Here is a 14,132-nt window from a genome sequence, read left to right as displayed (position 1 = left end):
TGTGAGGAGCCCTGGTGGTGCAGCAGTTAAAAGCTATGAGTGCTAACCAAAATGCCAGCAGTTCGAATCCACCAGCCTCTCTTTGGAAGCCCTATGGGGCAGTTCCACTCTGTCCTACACAGTCACTACAATTTGGAACCAATTTGATGGCAATGGGTTTGGTTTGGTTTCTTTATGGCTGTGAGCTGTTAGTTTTCAAAGCTACCACAAAGCTAGGAAGAGGGGAATGAGAACGAGGCACATTAAAATGCCACAAAGGTCACCGTTTTCACCAACATCCCTCCTTATGGCTAGAATTGTTTTCATAGCTCCATCTCCACTGTCTCCTTTTTATTTCTCATGCAACTTTGAAAACACAGCTCACACGTTACCTCTCCTGCAAAGCCTTCCTCAACGTCTGCCCCCCTCAACATTGGGGCAGAATTATTCCCTTCTCTTTTTCCCCACAGAATGTCTTTCATGCATATTACACTTGGTGTTTTCATGTTGACTTTCACTTAATAAATCTGTTAGCTGAGGGAAAAAAAGAATTCTTAATTTTTTGTATTGTTAGTGTCTAGTGGAATGCCTGACATATATGTTTTTGATAATTTTGCTTGATTCTATAAAGATACAAAAGAAGAAGAAGAAAACCCTCTTCTGTTGTAATCTCTAGCAGGAGGGTCTGAGCTTGGGTGTGGATAGAGTATTTGGAGAAGGACTTTCTTTTAAATTTACAGTCTTTTACTATTTGAATTTTTAGAACTATGAACATGTATTTTTTAAATAATAAAACATGGCTAAATTTTCCTTAAAACTGTTGGCTATTTAATTGAGAAATGACTAAAATTTAGAGAAATGGAGTGAGAAGATAAAATAGGCTTCAGCACTAAATTAAGAAATGACTGGCCGGGCCTTGCTTACATAACTGTCTACATCTGATGGGACACACTTGACTTTCATTGTGACGCTTCTGCCAGAGAAAACACTCTTGGTGGCTGAAGAGGGCTCCTGCTAGAGGTGGTGCTGTGCTTGGTCTTCTGTGTTCCCAATTTTTCATGACTCCATCTGGGAAAACAGGAGACTACACAGCAGTCACTTTGATTCATAACCAAGCAATGCAATGACTCTTAGTATGTTGGTGAAGCAATCAGCTTGAATTAATATGTTTATTTAAACTGCTGAAGGTAACTGGTTATTCTGGGGAAGTGACCATCCAGCTTCAGTCTTATCTAGCAGCAAACTTTTTTCTTCTGTTTTGCATTCTGACCCACATCTTTTGAATTCCCTCCAGCTAACTAAAAATAGTTTGAATTTAATGGTAAAATTACTGTCTTTTCAGGTTCCGCAGTTAAAGAAAAAATTACTCACTGTTTGTTTAAGTTCCAGTGAGTCAGTTTGGTTGCCTAATATATATGCCAGGAACAGTTATTCACTTGAGTTTCTAATACAGAAACATGTGGAAACTTCCCTGGAGGGCTTCAGCATTTTCCTGCGGTATCATAAAGTGATGTAACTCTGTGCTTTCATGCATTTCTAGCTTGTGAAGATGACTGGCGCCATATCTATATTGTGGTTTAAAAGCAAGACTACCTGTTTCCTCAGCAAGCTAGTTCCCTTAAATGTTTGCTGTCTCATGGTTTCATGGGTTTTTGCTCTTCCCATTTCCGGAAGTACTAAAGAGCCATGGAAATTTTTGAGAAACACATTTAGCAGCCATTTGGCAGGATGTGTGCTTTCTGGGAGAATAGGTCTTCTCTCCCTGTTAATTTCTCTTCTGAACATTTGGAGAAAAACAAGGCTCCTGTTTTTTAAAGATCTTTCTGCATTTGTGGTATACTCCACACCTAAGTCAGCATCTGCCAGGGAGTAGCAATTAGGGATTTAAAGATTTTTTTTTTTTTTTAAATCATATTTCCCTCTTCTAAGTTGGCCTTCTACATCGGTGGAGTGGCTGTTACTGCCGACACAGGCAGCCACATATGTGGAACGATCTCAGAGGCACTGGCTGTCTGGGAAAACACTACCTTATCCTTGTGCCTTTCATTCCACAGCTAAAGACCAGGCTATTGGTGCACATAGCTGGGAGGTACCGTAGAGGATTATTACCTGATCCTTCTCTAAAGAACGTACTCTGAAAGGGTAGTGCCACAAGGAGAAATTAGGGAAATTTGGGGTGCTACAGGTCCGTTTTAGCCATACCCAAATTTAGTTAAGTCCAACCTTATTTCTTACGCATTGATATCCTTCTTCTCCCTGCCCCCGTAGAATCATACGTGTTGATGTATCTTTTTCAAAAGGTTTAGTCTTAATCCTCTGGGATAATGCTTATTTGATCCTGGATCAGCAGCTGTCACACAGATGATTAAAAACATGAAGTTATCTTGATATTTTGTATTTGGACAAACAAAATGAATACAGAGCTATATTTAGCAATTATTAATAAAGAAAATGTAAACATTAACGGAATTTGTCCTAGATTAGTTGTTGCCCAGGAGATCTTGGTAAGCAGAAAGAGAAAAAGACTTATAAAAGAAGCTAATTTTCAGTAATCAGTGTCCAACCCTGTGAGCACTAAGTTAGCCTGTTTAAAATAAAGGTCCAAAGTTATCTTTAACTGAAGGATTAGGACAACTTGAGGTAATTTATGACCTCAACCATCCAGAGACTATTTATATGTTGATCTTGCTTTTAGATACCAAAAGACTTCTCCAGAGTTTTTGAGCATACACTTAGTGTACCCAGTCCTCTGCGAAGTCACACAGAAAGCTAATAGTCTCTAATAGAGACACATGGCAAAAGGCCTGCAACATCAGTATATGTATAAATAATTAATTAGTTATTGCTGAATCTATAAATGAGTGGTAATCGACTTGACAGCACTGGGTACTGGGTTATAAATGAGTGAAATGAATACCAAGAGGTTTTTTGATTCCAAAAAACTTCCAAGGATAATCATTCATGACAAAATGTAGAAAACAATTTTTAATATCTGCTTGAATACTTTAAACTTGCTTCAGAGTTCCATTCTTCGCAAAATAGCAAAGATGCCTATGATCAGTTTTACATGGTTAACAGTTCAAAAACAATGGTACAGAATAGATCTGTGCATCTATGGCCACAAACTGTTTTGCAAAATAGGTAGAAATTATTTAAATTTATGAACAAAACTACATAACCTCATATTAATACAAAATGTATACTGGTTCTCTTCTCTCAGGCTCTCTTCTAAAAAGAGCACATCAGAGGACTATGCTCTTCTATAAAATTACACAAACCATCTGCTTCTAGGAAGAAGGACCCAGCAGTCTACTTCTGAAAAACATTAGCCAGTGAAAACCTTATGAATAGCAGCGGAACATTGTCTGATATAGTGCGGGAAAATGAGCCCCCCAGGTTGGAAGGCGCTCAAAAAATGACTGGGGAAGAGATGCCTCCTCAAAGTAGAGTCGACCTTAATGAGTGGTTGGACTAAAGCTTTCGAGACCTTCATTTGCTGATGTGGTGCAACTCAAAATGAGAAGAAACAGCTGCAAACATCCATTAATAATCGGAACCTGGAATGTACGAAGTATGAATCCAGGAAATTGGAAATCATCAAAAATGAAATGCAATGCATAAACATTGATATCCTAGGCATTAGTGAGCCGAAATGGACTGGTATTGGCCATTTTGAATCAGACAATCATATAGTCTACTATGCTGGGAATGACAACTTGAAGAGGAATGGTGTTGCATTCATTGTCAAAAAGAACATTTCAAGATCTATCCTGAAGTACAACTCTGTCAGTGATAGGATGATATCCATATGCTTACAAGGAAGACTGGTTAATACGACTATTATTCAAATTTATGCACCAACCACAAGGGCCAAAGATGAAGAAACAGGGATTTTTTACCAGCTGCCGCAACCTGAAATTCATCAAACATGCAATCAAGATGCATTGATAATTACTGGCGTTTGGAATGCGAAAGTTGGAAACAAAGAAGGACCAGTAGTTGGAAAATATGGCCTCGGTGATAGAAACAATGCCGGAGATCGAATGATAGAATTTTGCAAGACCAACAACTTCTTCATTGCAAATACCTTCCTTCACCAACATAAACGGCAACTATACACATGGACCTCGCCAGATGGAACACACAGAAATCAAATTGACTATATCTGTGAAAAGAGACGATGGAAAAGCTCAATATCATCAGTAAGAACAAGGCCAGGGGCCGACTGTGGAACAGACCATCAATTGCTTATATGCAAGTTCAAGCTGAAACTGAAGAAAATCAGAGCAAGTCCACGAGAGCCAAAATATGAACTTGAGTACATCCCACCCCGATTTAGAGACCATCTGAAGAATAGATTTTATGCATTGAACACTAGTGACCGAAGACCGGACGAGCTGTGGAACGACATCAAGGACATCATACACGAAGTAAGCAAGAGGTCATTGAAAAGACAGGAAAGAAAGAAAAGACCAAGATGGCTGTCAGAAGAGACTCTGAAACTTGCTCTACAACATTGAGCAGCTAAAGCAATAGGAAGAATTGATGAAGTAAAATAACTGAACAGAAGATTTCAAAGGGCGGCTCGAGAAGACAAAGTAAAGTATTATAATGATATGTGCAAAGACCTGGAGATGGAAAACCAAAAGGGAAGAACACTCTTGGCGTTTCTCAAGATGAAAAAACCGAAGGAAAAATTCAAGTCTCGAGTTGCAATAGTGAAGGATTCCATGGGGAAAATGTTAAACGACGCAGGAAGCATCAAAAGAAGATGGAAGGAACACACAGAGTCATTATACCAAAAATAATTAGTCAGTGTTCAACCATTTCAAGAGGTGGCATATGATCAGGAACTGATGGTACTGAAGGAAAAAGTCCAAGCTGATCTGAAGGCACTGGTGAAAAACAAGGCTCCAGGAATTGATGGAATATCAATTGAGATGTTTCAACAAAGAGATGCATCCCTGGAGGTGCTCACTCGTCTATGCCAAGAAATATGGAAGACAGCTTCCTCACCAACTGACTGGCAGAGATCCATATTTATGCCTATTCCCAAGAAAGGTGATCCAACCGAATGTGGAAATTATAGAACAATATCATTAATATCACACGCAAGCAAAATTTTGCTGAAGATCTTTCAGAAACGGCTGCAGCAGTATATCCACTGGGAACTGCCAGAAATTCAGGCCGGTTTCAGAAGAGGACATTGAACTAGGGATATCATTGCTGATGTCAGATGGATCCTGGCTGAAAGCAGAGAATACCAGAAGGATGTTTACCTGTGTTTTATTGACTATGCAAAGGCATTCTACTGTGTGGATCATAACAAACTATGGATAACATTGTGAAGAATGAGAATTCCAGAACACTTGATTGTGCTCATGAGGAGCCTTTACACAGATCAAGACGCAGTTGCTCAGACAGAACAAGGGGATACCGGTTGGTTTAAAGTCAGGAAAGGTGTGCGTCAGGGTTGTATTCTTTCACCATACCTATTCAATCTGTATGCTGAGCAGATGATACAAGAAGCTGGACTATGTGAAGAAGAATGGGGCATCAGGATTGGAGGAAGACTCATTAACAACCTGTGTTATGCAGATGACACAACCTTGCTTGCTGAAAGTGAAGAGGACTTGAAGCACTTACTAATGAAGATCAAAGACCACAGCCTTCAGTATGGATTGAACCTCAACATGAAGAAAACAAAAATCCTCACAACTGGACCAGTGAGCAACATCATGATAAACGGTGAAAAGTTTGAAGTTGTCAAGGATTTCGTTTTACTTGGGTCCACAATCAACAGCCATGGAAGCAGCAGTCGAGAAATCAAGAGACGCATTGCATTGGGTAAATCTGCTGCAAAGGACCTCTTTAAAGTGTTGAAGAGCAAAGGTGTCACCTTGATGACTAAGGTGCGCCTGACCCAAGCCATGGTATTTTCAATCACATCATATGCATGTGAAACCTGGACAATGAATAAGGAAGACCGAAGAAGAATTGACATCTTTGAATTGTGGTGTTGGCAAAGAATGTTGAATATACCATGGACTGCCAAAAGAATGAACAGATCTGTCTTAGAAGAGGTCCAGCCAGAATGCTCCTTAGAGGCAAGCATGGTGAGACTGTGTCTTACATACTTTGGACATGTTGTCAGGGGGGATCAGTCCCCAGAAAAGGACATCATGCTTTTGGCAGAGTACAGGGTCACCAGAAAAGAGGAAGACCCTCAATGAGGTGGATTGACACAGTGGCTGCAACAATGAGCTCAAGCATAACAATGATTGTAAGGATGGCTCAAGACCAGGCAGTGTTTTGTTCTGTTGTGCATAGGGTCACTATGAGTTGGAACCGACTCGACGGCACCCAGCAACAACAACATCTGCTTCTAACTTCAGATTGGGATTACTTCGGTTTGGTTTATTCCTTTTTTTCACAGGAAACACAACCACTTTATTTGAAACGCTTGTTAAATATTCTACCACTACATTGATGCAAAAAATTAATGGGAACAAGAAAGGTCATGGATTACCCCAAGTGAGCACTTGTTCGTTAACGTGCCAGATTGCCCTCCTGTGCTCCAGAATGTGAAAAATACTCTCCTTGCCACAGTGATGTCACCATCACGTTGCTTGTTGCCCTTATGGGCTCTAGCTGGGCTTCCAGTTACACAGCTACGCAATCTAAATCAAATGTCTTGCCTTCCTGTGCACAATGACAAACATCACTGTTGCCAAGAGTCTGTCCATGGTATAGAAATACAGAGATGTTTATTGATTTTCATTCAGTTTTTTAGAATGATTTATATGAAGTGACCATTACTTCAGGCTTTCACGTGCACAAAGTCCCAGAGACAGCTGTTCAAAATCACAGCAGACATACAGCATATTATATTGTCTTGGGGTCACCTATTAGTAGTGTTGAATGTAATTCCTGAGGTTGTCAGATTTATGGGAGATTTTTCTGCCAATTTCAGCACTTCAGGGGATAAAAATCCAGGGCTCCTCTTCATGTTGGACCTTCCTGGGCATCACTTGCATATTCATATGAGTATCAGAAACTAACAGAGAGAAGAAAGGGAAGCAACATTTTAATTCAGCTGCTTGACAGCAATTGAGGTGAAGGTTAGTTGGGAGACTTTAATAGTTCTGACTAAATTTAGTTTTGGACAAGCATATCTATCCAGATGGCAAATCTTGACATTCATTAACAATGAATAAACCTGATAAAATTTATGTTTTTTACTTTGGAAAATTTAAGCATACGCAAAAGTAGATAAAATAGCACAAAGATAACCAGGGACCCAACACTCAGCATCAAAAATTATGAACTCAGGAGGTGGAGCCAACATGGCAGAATAGACAGACGCTTCTGGAGAGCCCTCTTTACAACAAAGACCTGAAAAAAGAAGAGAAATGAGTATATTTGCAACAAGCTGGGAGCCCTGAGCATCAAAGGCAAGCTTAGACAACGAACGGAGGGGCAGGGGAGGAAGAGACCGTTCAGAAGTGGAAAGGAGTTACCGGACCTGAATCGCGGGGAGCCCTCAGGCACCATTCCTGGAGTGCCAGCAGTGGCGGCGGGCTGGTCCTAGCATTCGGCCGCAGTTTCCTCAGGGAGAAGCAGCCAGCCGCACGGCCTACTCACACCTCCAGAACCTGAGGAGAATAGCGCGCTCGGCAAAAGCTAAGTACTTGCATATATTTTACCGTGTACCCCTCACCCCCAAGCCGGCTTCAGCAGCTGAATCCCTGGGCCTAAGATAGACCCTGGTGAGCACCTAGAGCCATCCTCCCAGCCTTGGGGAAGGAAAAAATTTGCAATTGGGGGGAAAAGATAATTTACTAGCTCCATTAACCAGGGAGCTCAGGAGAGAAGTGCCTCCTGTCCAGGCATAAACCATCCATGGACCTTGAGCACCTTTCCCTTCTGCATGGACCTGTGTGGGCCTATTTCAAACTCCAACCAATTCAGCTGTGCGGTGGAGAGGTGGGTGTTTCACATTTGACATTGCTTTGCCTATTAAACAAGGTCCCCACCTACCCACATAAGGGACCTAAGGACTGGTAGCTCCACTCAGGTCACCCAGCCACCCAAGACAGGGGTCCAAAGATAAGTGGTACCTCCCAGTCCTTAAAACCAAAAACTTTGGGCGCCCATGGTCCCTCTGCAGAACCCACCCACTGGCACGCTTTAGAGAACAGAGACCGTTTTCCTCAGAGATGGGGTCAGTTCTCAGCCCCCTGCCTTGTTCAGAGAGTGACACCCTGCTGCAATCAGATACTGGTATATACGCCAAACACCTCTGCCCCTCTAAGACTGTAGGACAGAGCCTGTGCCACACACTTGATGATCAGTTACCTGGAAACCCGAGCTGAATTCATACAAGAAAACTGAATGGACTCCTAGACCTGATATACCTGATAACAGCTTTAGCTGCTGGGGACAGGACACCAGAGCTCCAAAGGTGAAAATAATCACGCTAGCTCACTCAAGCAACCCATAGGGGTATACCAAAACAAAACAAAGCAAGCAGCTACGACACAGTAAGCAAGCATAAATTAATACAATAACTTATAGATGGCTTGGAGACAACAGTCAATATCAAGTCACATAAAGAAACCAGACCATGATCACCTCAACAGGCTCTCAAAACAAAGAACCCAGGAATCTTCTAGATAAAAGTGCATTCCTGGAATTACGAGATGCAGAATACAAAAGTTTAATGTACAGAACCCTTCAAGACATCAGGAAGGAAATGAAGCAATACACAAAACAAGCCAAGGAACACACAGATAAAGCAACTGGAGAAATGAGAAAGATTATTCAGGAACATAATGAAAAGTTTAATAAGTTGGAAAAATCCATAGACAGACAGCAATCAGAAATTCAGAAGATTAACAATAAAATTACAGAAGTAGACAACTCAATAGAAAGTCAGAAGAGCAGAACTGAGCAAGCAGAAGGTAGAATTTCTGAACTTGAAGATAAATCACTTGACACTAATACATTTGAAGAAAAATCAGATAAAAGAATTTAAAAAAATGAAGAAAACTTGTGGATCATGTGGGACTCTATCAAGAGAAATAACCTACGAGTGATTGGAGTACCAGAACAGGGAGAGATAACAGGAAATACAGAGAAAATTTTTGAAGATTTGTTGGCAGAAAACTTCCCTGATATTGTAAAAGATGAGAAGATATCTATCCAAGATGCTCATCGAACTCCACATAGAGTAGATCTTAAAAGAAAGTCACCAAGACATATTATAATAAAACTTGCCAAAGCCAAAGGTAAAGAGACAATTATAAGAGCAGCTAGGGATAAATGAAAAGTAATGTACAAAGGAGAGCCAATAAGAATAAGCTTGGACTACTCGGCAGAAACCATGGAGGCAAGAAGGCAAAGGGATGACATATTTTAAAAATTGAAGGAAAAAAAAGTTGCCTGCCAAGAATCGTATATCCAGCAAAACTGTCTCTTAAATATGAAGGTGAAATGAAGACATTTCCAGACAAACACAAGTTTAGGCAATTCATAAAAACCAAACCAAAACTACAAGAAATACTAAAGGGAGTTCTTTGGTTAGAAAATCAATAATATCAGGTATCAACCCAAGACTAGAACACTGGGCAGAGTAACCAGAAGTCAACCCAGACAGGGAAATCCAAAAAAAAAAAAAGCAAAATTATTAAAAAAAAAAAAGCCCTAAACAGGGTAACAACGATGTTGTTATATAAAAGAAGACAACATTAAAATAGTAACGAGGGACTGAGAAGTGTAATCATACACCTTCCATATGGAGGAGAAGATTTGGGGATACAAAGAAATAAGAGTTAGTTTTAAATTTAGAACAATAGGGGTAAATAATAAGGTAACCACAAAGGAGACAAACTATCCTACTCATCAAAATAAAATGCAAGGGAAAAATAAAGACCCAACAGAAACAAAATCAACGACAAATATGAGGAAAGAACACTATATAAAGAAAATCTACTCAGCACATAAAATCGAGTGGGAAAAAGAAACTGTCAACAACACACAAAAAAAGACACTAAAATGATAGCACTAAATTCATACCTATCCATAATTACCCTCAATGTAAATGAATTAATGCACCAATAAAGAGACAGAGAGTGGCAGACTGGATTAAAAAACAAGATCCGTCTATATGCTGCCTACAAGAGACACTCCTTAGACTTAGAGACACAGACAAACTAAAACTCAAAGGATGGAAAAATATATATCAAGCAAACAACAATCAAAAAAGAGCAGGAGTGGCAATATTAATTTCTGACAAAATAGACTTTAAAGTTAAATCCATCAGAAAGGATAAGGAAGAACACCATATAACGATTAAAGGGACAATTTACCAGGGGGAAATAGCCATATTAAATATTTATGCACCAGATGACAGGGCTACAAGATACATGAAACAAACTCTATAAGCATTGAAAAGTAAGATAGACAGCTCCACAATAATAGTAGGAGACTTTAACACACCATTTTTGGTGAAGGACAGGACATCCAGAAAGGAGCTCAATAAAGACATGGAAGATCTAAATGCCACAATCAAACAACTTGACCTTGTAGACATTTACAGAACACTCCACCCAACAGCAACCAAGTATACTTTCTTTAATAAAGTATACTAGTGCACATGGAACATTCTCTAGAACAGACCACATATTAGGCCATAAAGCAAGCCTTAGCAGAATCCAAAACACTGAAATATTACAAAGCATCTTCTCTGACCATAAGACCATAAAAGTGGAAATCACTAACAGGAAAAGCATGGAAAAGAAATCAAACACTTGGAAACTGAACAATACCCGGCTCAGAAAAGATTGGATTATAGAAGACATTTAGGATGGAATAAAGAAATTCATAGAATCCAATGAGAGTGAAAACACTTCCTATCAGAATCTATTGGACACAGCAAAAGTGGTGCTCAGAGGTCAATTTCTATCAATAAATGCACACATCCAAAAAGAAGAAAGGGCCAAAATAAGAGAATTATCCCCACAACTTGAACAAATAGAAAGAGACCAACAAAACAAACCCACAGGCACCAGAAGAAAGCAAATAATAAAAATTAGAGCTGAACTAAATGAAATAGAAAACAGAAAAACAATTGAAGGAATTAACAAGACCAAAAGCTGGTTTTTTAAAAAACTCAACAAAGTTGATTAACCACTGGCCAAACTGACAAAAGAAAAACAGGAGAGGAAGCAAATAACCTGAATAAGAAATGAAATGGACGATATTACAACAGACCCAACTGAAATTAAAAGAATCATATCAGATTTCTATGAAAAACTACACTCAAACAAATTTGAAAACCTGGAAGAAATGGATGAATTCCTAGAAACACACTACCTACCTAAACTAACACAAACAGAGGTAAAACAAATAAAGAGACCCATAACAAAAGAAGAGATTGAAAAGGTAATCAAAAAACTCCCAACAAAAAAAAGCCCTGGTCTGGATGGCTTCACTGCAGAGTTCTACCAAACTTTCAGAGAACAGTTAACACCACTACTACTAAAGGTATTTCAGAGCATAGAAAAGGATGGAATGCTACCAAACTTATTCTATGAAGCCAGCATATCACTGATACCAAAAGCAGGTAAAGACACCACAAGAAAAGAAAATTATAGACCTATATCCCTCATGAATGTAGAAGCAAAAATCCTCAACAAAATTCTAACCAATAGAATTCAACAACATATCAAAAAAATAATTCACCATGACTACCAAGTGGGATTCATACCAGGTATGCAGGGATGGTTCAACATTAGAAAAACAATTAATGTAATCCACCACATAAATAAAACAAAAGATAAGAATCACATGATTTTATCAACTGATGCAGAAAAGGCATTTGACAAAGTTCAACACTCATCATGATAAAAACTCTCAGCAAAATAGGAATAGAAGGAAGATTCCTCAACATAATAAAGGGCATTTATACGAAGCCAACAGCCAACATCACCCTAAATGGAAAGAGCGTGAAAGCATTCCCATTGAGATCGGGAACCAGACAAGAATGCCCTTTATTTCCACTCTTATTCAACATTGTGCTGGAAGTCCTAGCCAGAGCAATGAGGCTAGATAAAGAAATAAAGGGCATCCAGATTGGCAACGAAGAAGTCAAAGTATTTCTAATTGCAAATGACATGATCTTATACACAGAAAACCCTAAGGAATCCTCCAGAAAACTACTAAAACTAATAGAAGAGTTCAGTGGAGTACCAGGATACAAGATAAACATGCAAAAATCAGTTGGATTCCTCTACCCCAACAAAAAGAACATCGAAGAGGAAATCACCAAATCAATGCCATTTACAGTAACCCCCAAGAAGATAAAATACTTAGGAATAAATCTTACCAGAGTTGTAAAAGACTTATACAAAGAAAACTACAGTACACTTCTGCAAGAAACCAAAAGAGGCTTACATAAGTGGAAGAATATACCTTGCTCGTGGATAGGAAGGCTTAATATTGTGAAAATCTCCATTGTACCAAAAGCGATCTATACATTTAATGCAATTCTGATCCAAATCCCAACGACATTCTTTAATGAGATGGAGAAACAAATCACCAATTTCATACGGAAGGGAAAGAGGCCCTGGATAAATAAAGCATTACTGAAAAAGAAGAACAAAGTGGGAGGCCTCACTTTACCTGATTTTAGAACCTATTATACCGCTACAGTAGTCAAAACAGCCTGGTGCTGGTACAACAGATACGTAGACCAATGGAACAGAATTGAGAATCCAGACATAAATCCATCCACATATGAGCAGTTGATATTTGACAAAGACCCCAAAACAGTTAAATGGGGAAAAGACAGTCTTTTTAACAAATGGTGCTGGCATAACTGGATATCCACCTGCAGAAAAATGAAACAAGACCCATGCTTCACTCCGTGCACAAAAACTAACTCAAAATGGATTAAAGACCTAAATATAAAGTCTAAAAAGATAAAGATCATGGAAGAAAAAAATAGGAACAACGTTAGGAGCCCTAATACATGGCATAAACAGTACACAAAACATTATAAAGAATACAGAAGAAACACTAGAAAACTCGGAGCTCCTAAAAATCAAACACCTATGTTCATCCAAAGACTTCACCAAAAGAGTAAAAAGACTACCTACAGACTGGGAAAAAGGTTTTAGCTATGACGTTTCTGATCAGCGCCTGATCTCTAAAATCTGCATGACACTGCAAAAACTCAACTGCAAAAAGACAAATAACCCAATTAAAAAATGGGCAAAAGATATGAATAGACACTTCACTAAAGAAGACGTTCGGGTAGCTAACAGATACATGAGGAAATGTTCACGATCATTAGCCATAGAAATGCAAATCAAAACTACAATGAGATTTCATCTCACTCCAACAAGGCTGGCATTAATCCAAAAAACACAAAATAATAAATGTTGGAGAGGTTGTGGAGAGATTGGAACACTTATACACTGCTGGTGGTAATGTCAAATGGTACAACCACTTTGGAAATCGATTTGGTGCTTCCTCAAAAAGCTAGAAATAGAACTACCATAGGATCCAGCAATCCCACTCCTTGGAATATATCCTAGAGAAATAAGAGCCTTTACACGAACAGATATATGCACACTCGTGTTTATTGCAGCACTGTTTACAATAGCAAAAAGATGGAAGCAACCAAGGTGCCCATCAGCGGATGAATGGATAATTAAATTATGGTATATTCATACAATGGAACACTACGGATGGACAAAGCACAGTGAGGAATCTGTGAAACATTTCATAACATGGAGGGACCTGGAAGGCATTATGCTGAGTGAAATTAGTCAGTTGCAAAAGGACAAATATTGTATAAGACCACTATTATAAGAACTGAGAAATAGTTTAAACTGGGAAGAAAACATTCTTTTGTGGTTATGCGAGGGGGGAGAGAAAGGGTGGGAGAGGGGCATTCACGAATTAGATAGTAGATAAGAACTACTTTAGGTGAAGGGGAAGACAGCACACGATACAGGGGAGGTCAGCACAATTGGACTAAACCAAAAGCAAAGGAGTTTCCTGAATAAACTGAATGCTTCGAAGGCCAGTGTAGCAAGGGCAGGGGTTTGGGGACCATGATTTCAGGGGACATCTAAGTCAACTGG

At 39.2% G+C, this 14,132-nt stretch overlaps 2 protein-coding genes across 2 annotated transcripts in view; one reads left to right on the top strand and one right to left on the bottom strand.

Annotated features, from left to right (window-relative positions):
* The window catches only part of FNIP2 (folliculin interacting protein 2), a 191,351-nt gene extending 188,137 nt beyond the window's left edge, over positions 1–3,214 (top strand). Inside the window, exon 19 of the transcript XR_007519836.1 lies at positions 3,200–3,214. The gene's annotated coding sequence lies outside the window, so the exon portion shown is untranslated. The remainder of the gene's footprint in view (positions 1–3,199) is intronic.
* C13H4orf45 (chromosome 13 C4orf45 homolog) overlaps positions 1–14,132 on the bottom strand; it is a 102,856-nt gene that overhangs the window by 8,193 nt on the left and 80,531 nt on the right. The window lies entirely within an intron of this gene.

The sequence above is a fragment of the Elephas maximus genome, chromosome 13 (genome assembly GCF_024166365.1).
Source record: "Elephas maximus indicus isolate mEleMax1 chromosome 13, mEleMax1 primary haplotype, whole genome shotgun sequence".
Taxonomy (NCBI): Eukaryota; Metazoa; Chordata; class Mammalia; order Proboscidea; family Elephantidae; genus Elephas; species Elephas maximus.
This window is presented reverse-complemented; position numbering and strand designations above follow the sequence as displayed.